This window comes from Propithecus coquereli, unplaced genomic scaffold (assembly GCF_000956105.1).
Source record: "Propithecus coquereli isolate 6110/MARCELLA unplaced genomic scaffold, Pcoq_1.0 Scaffold200, whole genome shotgun sequence".
NCBI classification, from domain to species: Eukaryota; Metazoa; Chordata; class Mammalia; order Primates; family Indriidae; genus Propithecus; species Propithecus coquereli.
The window spans coordinates 2,747,103-2,756,320 of NW_012144968.1; positions in this window are offsets into that span (position 1 = coordinate 2,747,103).

Genomic DNA, 9,218 nt, shown 5'->3' on the forward strand with positions numbered 1-9,218 from the left:
CAAGCTTAGGAATTATTAATACAATGTAGTAGTAGTACCTTGGCCTAAGAGCTTACTTCTCATCCAAATCTGATGAATATAACTAATCGGGCGGGGGGGTGGGGAAGCATTAAATCACCTTAGAATGACCAACAACTTAAAGATAATTTAGATATATTGCAGAAATTTCATTTGAGGTCTTGCCTACTATAAGCCTTACCTTATAAAATATTCCTTCATATCCGCCAAACCTTAGAATAACCCTTGTAAAAACCATAAATATGGTGCAGATAAACAGTGGCAGTCTTACATAATGAGGTGTCCTTGCCAAATGGGAGTAAAAGAAGACAAGAAGCCTGCCTCCCACTAAACAACACGTTCCAGGCCTAGCAAGCCTGAAACATCATCATTCATGGAGTGTTCTGGCTCCAGCAGAAGTTAAGGTTCCTGCTGGGCTACCAAAGGGAAGAGCTCTGCAGAGCCCTTCATTGCAACAGGGTACCAACCTACCTTGCTAATAGGCTATCTATTAGCTAATATCATCAATTAACTTGTGCTAACAGTATGAGTAAATATTCTGTTATCATTACCATGTGTAGTACAGTACATCACATCTAAATGGTGCTTGATAAATGTTTGCTGAATTGAATTACTTTTTAAGTTCCAGATGAGTTTTTAAAGAAGTTATTTGTTGCATAAACAGGATGGATACTGCATAGTGAAAATTACACAGAAACAGCACTTTCTCCTAGGAAGCATCAGTCTGACTCAGTTGAAATATTTCAACAAAGGACAAAGAATAAAGTAGTTGGAATAAAACTTAAGTAGTAATGACAAATGTTCTTTCATGTGCTAGAAAAAAGGGTATGTGTTTAATTGGAAAGAAATCATGCTGACCAGATACAAAGAGTTAGAGAAAACATCAGCTTCTGTTAAGCATACTTTTTGGAGGTGAGGCTTCATAGGATAAAATAGTTACTCTGACAGCTAAGGATATTTTATTTTTCAGCTCCATCTCTTACTAGATAGGAAAATTTGGATAAATTATGTAATCTCTCTGTGCTTTAATTTTTTCTAAAATTGAGACAATAATACTATCTATCTTGTAGAGTTGTTATAAGCATTAAATGTGTTCATTTTGTAAAGTGCTTAGAACCATGCCTGGCACTCATGAAGCATAAATGTTTGTTAAATAACAAAATAAAATTTAAAAAGCCCTTACCTAAGGAATAAAGCAGTAGTATCTGATACTGGAAAAAGGTGGGGAATAGAGCTGAACCCACAAAGATAAGTGATAAACACTCCAATCTTTTATAGTTATTTATTTTTTCTTAAAAACTTAAACTGTTTTGCATTGCATTAACAATATTTAATTACTATTTTAATAGTCATGCTCAGTGTGTTGCATTTTATATTATCCTTTTCCATCTTCTTTTCAAAAGTAAGAATTATTAAGGAAGGCAATGAAAGTTTTTCAGAAAAAAAAATTAGAAAAAAAAAATAGGGAAATAAAAGCTGTCCATTAATGTTGTTCCTTTTGATCATCTTTTCTTCCTACCTAATTTGGCCTAAGTTTGCTGGGAAGTCTCTCAGCAATAGCCATTAGATCTGGTTGTAGTCTACAGCTTCTCTGAAAAGTCAAAGGTACCTAGCACTTGTATACCTTTTTATATTACTATTACATGTGTTAAATATCAGTGATCAATGGACTATTAGATAGCTTAGTTGCTACTTGACAGTTTATGTAATATGAGATCAAAGTTATTTAAAAGAACCTAAGCAAATCCCAACTCTTGGGTTTTTATAAGCACCATTAAGAAGGACTTTAGGATCCTGTTTCTGATGTAGTAGGTCATTAAATATGAAATGTCCAATTTCTAATCAAAAGTGTAGTTTATCATATCTCAAACAAGAAGCAGTACAATTAATCAAAGTATGCGTCTAAACTATTGACACAGTTTTGCCATCTTAATGGTAGCTTCTTCATGCCAGCAGCGAAGAAGCCTGGAGAGTGACTGCAGATGGTAGAGATGAAATTGCTACAGGCGTTTTCCATGGCTTGTTTTTTTTTTTTTTCATAGCTTGTTATGAATTGAATATTTTCCTTGCAAGAAGTGGTCCAAAGCCTGGAAGAAGTGGCAGTTAGTTGGTGCAAGGTCTGGTGAATATGGTGGATGACAGAGAGTTTCCAAGTCCAGCCTCTGTAGTTTGAGCAGCCTTGTTTGTGCAACATGCGGTCTAACGTTGTCTTGCAAGAGGATTGGCCTGTCTCTATTGACCAATCTTGGCTGTTTAATTGTAATCATCCTCATGATTTCGTCCAACTGGTTACAGTAGACATCCCCTATGATCGACTGACCAGGTTTCATGAAACCTTAGTGGATAATACCAGCACTGGACCACCAAACACACACCATTAGCTTTTCTGGATGAATATTCCGTTTTGGAGTGTGTTTCGGTGCTTCATCTTTATCCAACCCTGTGCCGAATGCTTGCGATTGTCAAAAAGAATCCATTTTTCATCACAGTTAACAATACAGTGTAGAAATGGTTCACCTTTATGTTGTGACAGCAAAGAAAGGAAAGCTTCGGTACGATTTCTCTTCTGATGCTCGTTTAATTAATGTGAACCCATCTATCCAACTTCTTTATCTTGCTGATTTGTTTCCAATGGTCCAATATTGTTGGAATAGTAATGTCAAACCTTGCTGCTAATTCATGCATAGGTTGAGATGGATTCACTTCCACTACAACTTTCAGCTTGTCATTATGCACCTTGGTCTCAGGTCACCCACGTGGTTCATCTTTAAGATTAAAATCACCAGAATGGAACTTCTCTAACCATTAATGTACTGTGCGTTCATTAGCCACAACCTTCCCAAACACTTTGTTGATATTTTGAGCTGTTTGTACCGTATTTGTTCCATGATAGAATTCATATTTGAAAATAACACTATTTTTTGACTTATCCCTGGTTTCACAAAAATTCCTCTAAAAAATGTGAAAGAAATCACAAGCCAAAACGTGTGTTTTAAAGACTAAGGATGGGGCCGGGTGTGGTGGCTCACGCCTATAATCCTAGCACTCCGGGAGGCCGAGGCGGGTGGATCGCTCAAGGTCAGGAGTTCAAGACCAGCCTGAGCAAGAGCGAGACCCCATCTCTATTAAAAAAATAAAAAAAAAAAAAAAAAATCTGAACAACTAAAAAAATATATATATAGAAAAAATTAGCTGGGCATGGTGGCGCATGCCTGTAGTCCCAGCTACTCGGGAGGCTGAGGCAGAAGGATCGCTTGAGCCCAGGAGTTTGAGGTTGCTGTGAGCTAGGCTGACACCACGGCACTCACTCTACCCCGGGCAACAAAGCCAGACTCTGTCTCAAAAAAAAAAAAAGACTAAGGATAGGCTGGGTGTGGTGGCTCACGCCTATAATCCTAGCACTCTGGGAGGCTGAGGAGGGAGGATTGTTTGAGCTCAGGAGTTCAAGACCAGCCTGAGCAAGAGCGAGACCCCCATCTCTACTAAAAATAGAAAGAAATAAGCTGGACAACTACAAATATATAGACAGGGCATGGTGGCACATGCCTGTAGTCCCAGCTATTTAGGAGGCTGAGACAGGAGGATCCCTTGAGCCCAGGAGTTTGAGGCTGCTGTGAGCTAGGCTGATGCCACAGCACTGTAGCCCAGGCAACAGAGTGAGACTGTGTCAAAAAAAAAAAAAAAAAAAGAGAAAAAAAGAAAAGACTAAGGATGTACCTTCACATTAAAAATAAAACAAGAAGTGTCAAAGTGAAATCTCAGAGATATCAACTGTCAAACTTAATACTTAATGAAATTGGATATTTCATACTTAATAACTTAATGCCACTAACCTTTAAAATATTTTTCTCTTTTTTGTTTTAGTTTCTACAGATAAGCCTGGGAGGAACAAAGCCTTTTTTTATTATTAAGATGTAAAGTGATACAGCTGAGATCATCCAAATTAGGAATTGATGAAGACTTACTGTATAAATCCAAGTAATTATTATTTTTAAATATTTTAGATATTTTTAGATACTATCTAATTTAGGTGATGAAATTTAATATATTAATATAAATTCAATTGAACAGCTATTTATTGAGCACTTATTGAGTTAAAGACAACAAGAATACTAAAAGAAAGAAGTCATCTACCCTCAAGGAGCTTACACTCTGATAGGGAAAGGCAACATACAAGCATGTGACTATAAAAAAATTGATAAGTGCTGCAACAGAGGCACAGCTGAGTGTCAAGAAGGGCTGGCAAGGCAATATTCAATCAAGATGAGACAATATGGGAAAGTATTATAAAGGAAGAGGTATCACTGCATCTGGTCTTGAAATATAAGATTAAAATTGTATTGTATTTAATGTGAAATGTATACAATATGAAAATAACACAATTTTCATATTATCATTCGCAGGAATACAGAAACAAGAAACGGTCAAGTGTGCACTGTAGGAATCAATGTAGATGTACATGTACTTGGTTTTAGAGCAGATCAGCACACTACTTCTTACGACTATCAGACACTATAAAAGGTTGTCTAAATATATCAGTTCTCTCAGGTTGGTATTTTAGATCTATCATATGGATCATTTTGACAGAAATCTGAATTGAAATGTTTTTCAGAACTCTTCTGTTTCTAGACTATAAAATACAGCTTAACATATTAGCCTCCATCATTCCAAATTAATGAAAACATGAAAAAATATATCTTCTTTCAGTGCAATGTTTCTTGTATGGATTATTTAGGTTTTCATTTGAGTGAGTAAAAACCTGTTCTAGAAAATGGATAGCTCAATCCCTTTTAATCTGTTGAAAGCTTGCCACTTCTGCTACATCTAGACATAACTTATTCTGAGAAAAATCAAGAAATGGTTTGTCTTAGATATTCTTCTACAACCTCTTTCTACCCTGTCTCTGTCATTCTGGGAGCATCATTTTTATTTTCTTTTTGTAGGGCCTCATTTGCCACTGCCATACAAATTCCCCTCAAGAACTGCTTCCTCTTGAAGCCCACAGCTATTTGTAGTTTAGATTGTGCCTAGTACAGGCCAAAATGCCTTCAAGGAACACTAAATCCATGATTTGGAGTTAGCACAGAAAATATTGGTTAGCGTGTACTTTCAGGCAGCCTTTAACTAACACCTGCTGACATTTCATGAGACCCAGTATCAGTGGAAGCATGTGTTCCCATTCCTGTGGGTTTCTGTTTCCCTGCCTTTCTTTATTATAACTTCATTATTTGCCAATGCAATGCATAGGATATAAACACGGTGTGATTTGTCCCTTACAAAGGGGCATGGTTTGCTTGCAACAGAGGCAATAGCAGCTTGTTCTACAGAGTCTCCAAAGGGTTCACTGCCTGCTACCCTTGTGCAAATTAGGCTTCCTCAGTAAGACTTTCCTCTAGGGGATACTCTGCTCTGACTCTAGACAGCATCTCTAAATGGAAGACAGGAACATAAACCCCAAAGCAAAATGTTGGCTTGCAAAAAAAAACAAAAATAGTGAGAAACAGCCCTTCTTGTAAGTAGGAATATTTCTCAGTTGTTGCATAAATATTTTCCCACCTTCCTTTATCTACTTAGGTAAATAATAACTAAAAGGAAAACTTAAGAAACTTCTTGGTGCCATGGCACCTCAGCTAATTAAAGAAAGAAAAGAAACCTTTTGGGAGAAGGTGCTCTGACACTGGGTGTGAACCTTGAGAAAGAAAATCATGACATGACAAGTCCATTCTCCATATTTTGTAAGCCTATGTAGCAGCACTATGCTGGCTTGAACCTGCTTGCTTCTGACATCCTTCTGGTTGTTAATTTAGGAAAATGTTATAGATTACAAGGGAACACTCCCCTTGTCTTCTACGGTAACCTCAGCCATCTTTCTTCTGGAGACCAGCAATTTATAAAAAATCACCGCTAGATATTGTAGCAAGGGAAATGTTAACAGTGTCTGTGATTTATTTAATGGATAATTTTACTCTCTGCAGTCAGGGTAAATGACATTTACAGGAGATCTGGTCTATGTTGCTTTGAAAATACCTTGCTTAAAAGGAAGCCAAGGTAAATGTTCAACTTTTTCAGACTCTAGGGAAAATTTTCACTTTGTTTCTTACTGAAATGAAATTCATTTCACATCTATGCATGGATTGAGGGGCTGTGAATGTGAGGCCTAGTGGTTATATTTGGTTCAGACCATGTGGTCCTGGCTTTTATATGTCCATAGTGGCAGAAATTTTCACAGCCACAAATATGTCTCTGGGGCTAAGCAGCTACAAATTGTCTAGCACCTGTCTAAGGAAAAAAACATGACTTTTTTTTTGGAGCCAGAGTCTCACTTTCTCACCCAGGCTAGAGTACAGTGGCATTATCATAGCTCACTGCAACCTCAAACTCCTGGGCTCAAGCAATTCTCCCACCTCAGCCTCCCAGAGTGCTAGGATTACAGACGTGAGCTACTACAGCCCGCCAAAAACATGACTTTTTAAGACAAAGTCTTCCTTAAATTCAGAGCGCTCATGGAGTTCCCAAAGCCGTTTTATTATGATGCTGCAAATTAGCCGCAAAACATAAAAGGAAAAACCAACTGCTCAAATAGATCAAGTCAGAAAGTCGCCTGAGAAAGTAGTCTTCCTAAAACTGGTTGTATTTTTCAGAAGCGACAGCCTTCCTTAGGGAGGAGATTTCAGCAAAGAAAGCTGGTAATTCCTGAGGAGTGTTCCAGAGAGATCAACTTTCCTTTTATTACTTTGTTTTACATTTTTCTGGGTGGCACTGCAAATGTTTAGAGCATCTTTTTATTCCCATCAGGGTTTTATTCATTTTCTTCTTTGTTAGCCTGAGATGAGGTGGCGGAATTTCAGCTGTCCTGTGCACTACCCAAACTGAACCAACAACTTGGACTCCAAGAGAATCCCAGGCTCTCGTTTCCATGCGGTCGCCAGATTGCTTTCTTGATGACTCATCTGTACCAGTTTGAAGAATCCAGGGAGAGCAGTACCCTGGTGAAGACAGGGCAGGATGCTCTTTTCTTAATCCCAGCTTTGTCAGAGCTCAACTGCAGCCTTAGAAAGGCCATTAAACTTTCTTGTCAGTTTCTTCATCAGCAAAATGGGAATCACCGGCTATTATGATACTTTGCTTTCTTTTATGAAGTGCTTTGGAGCTAAGGAGTTTTATTTATTTTGCTTAGCAGTTTAAATTAATGGGATCAGGAATATGACACACCCTGTGTTTGGTGGTACTTCCCTGATTTTCTTGCTCCGCCTATTCCATTGTTTACACATTCAAATTCATTCCACTTCTCATTGATGACTGTTTCCGGTTGGCTTTACTTTTGGTATTTAAACTCAAAAGTTATATTATGAAAAAATAAGATAGACTTTAAGGAATTTGTTCTAGTCACCTGCCACTAAGTGGATTGTCACTTCAATCATTTAGGAAAGCTGGTTGCTGGCCTAGTAATTCCATACAACTATCAGAAGTCAATTAAGAAAGCTCAGTAAATAAGCAAATTTGAAAATCAGAGAATCAGACTAGCCAAGCAAGCTTTTTAGGTATTATCTAGAAGAGTCATTAGAATTCAACCAACTCCTGAAATGTTTTATCTTTATCAAAGATTGAGATGACAGGCTTATGAAGTAAAGCATAAAAGTGCTTACTCTTATCCCCAATGGTCACTTTAGTTCTGTTTTAGATACAGTCCTATATCATATATATTGAAACTATGTACTATATTTAATTCAAAATGTTTATTTATTATTTATTTATTTTTGAGACAGGGTCTCACTCTGTTGCTAGAGTGCAGTGGCATCATCATAGCTCACTGCAACCTCAAACTCCTAGGATCAAGCCACTTTCCTGCCTCAACCTCCCAAGTAGCTGGGACTACTGGCATGCAGCACCACCACCACACTCTGCCAATTTTTCTATTTTTTGTAGAGACGGGGGTCTCACTTTGCTGCCCAGGCTGGTCTTGAACTCTTGGCCTCAAGCAATCTTCCCAGCTCAGCCTCCCAAAGTGGGAGGTCAAACACCTGACTAGATGTTACTATGAAGGTACTTTTTAAATGTAATTAACATTCAAATCTGTAGACTTTGAGAAAAGCAGATTACCCACTATAATGTGGGTGGGCTTTATCTAATCAGTTGAAGATTTTAAGAGAAAACAAACTGAAGTCCCCTAAAAAAGAAGGGGTCCTACCTCCAACTGCCTTTGGACTCACAAATGCCACATCAATTCTCTTGGTTTCCAGACTGCTGGCCTGTCCTGCAGATTTCAGACTTGCCAGCCCACACAAAGGCATGAGCCAATTTCTTAAAATAAAGTGCTCTCTCTCTGTCTATATACAGCTATTGGTTCTGTTTTTCTGGAGACTCCTGACTAATACCACCTGCTTTTTAAAATCTTAACTTGAGATTTTTCCTTGGCCTTTACTTCATGAATCCCTCTACACACCTTGTTGGGCGATGCTGACTGAATCCATCAGTAGTCAAGGAATGCAGACACAAGAGAATGAAAGTGAATAACAAAACAAAGAGTTGAGGAAATGAAGTGGAACTGTGCTCATGCCCTGGCTATGTTTATACAAGGGCATTCCATGCATTGCCATCCAAAAAGGAAAGGAAAAAGTGAATTTGACATACTCAGGCGGTGAGGTCTGTGCAATTAAGAACAAAGTTGAGTTGAATGCTGAGAAGAAACCATTGATGCTCATGAAATCGTGTGGGTTTTTTTTTTTTATTTCGTTAGTCATAGACTTCATTAAAGTTACAATGTAATCTCAAATCACTAATATCATTTATTTCCTGATTAGCCAATGCCAAATGAATTTGGGGCCTCCCTGCGAGAAGGCTTATATACTACCAGTCTCCTTCAGTTGGCAACATAGCTCTGTCAGCTTAACATAGGCCAATTCCTCTTACACTGACAATACTTCTCTCTGGCTAATTGATAAAAAAAAAGTGTCACACTAAGAAACCCATAAGTGGCCGGGTGCGGTGGCTCACGCCTGTAATCCTAGCACTCTGGGAGGCCAAGGCAGGTGGATCGCTCAAGATCAGGAGTTTGAGACCAGCCTGAGCAAGAGCGAGACCCCGTCTCTACTAAAACATAGAAAGAAATGATCTGGACAACTAAATATATATATATATAAAAATAAGCCGGGCATGGTGGCGCATGCCTGTAGTCCCAGCTACTTGGGAGGCTGAGGCAG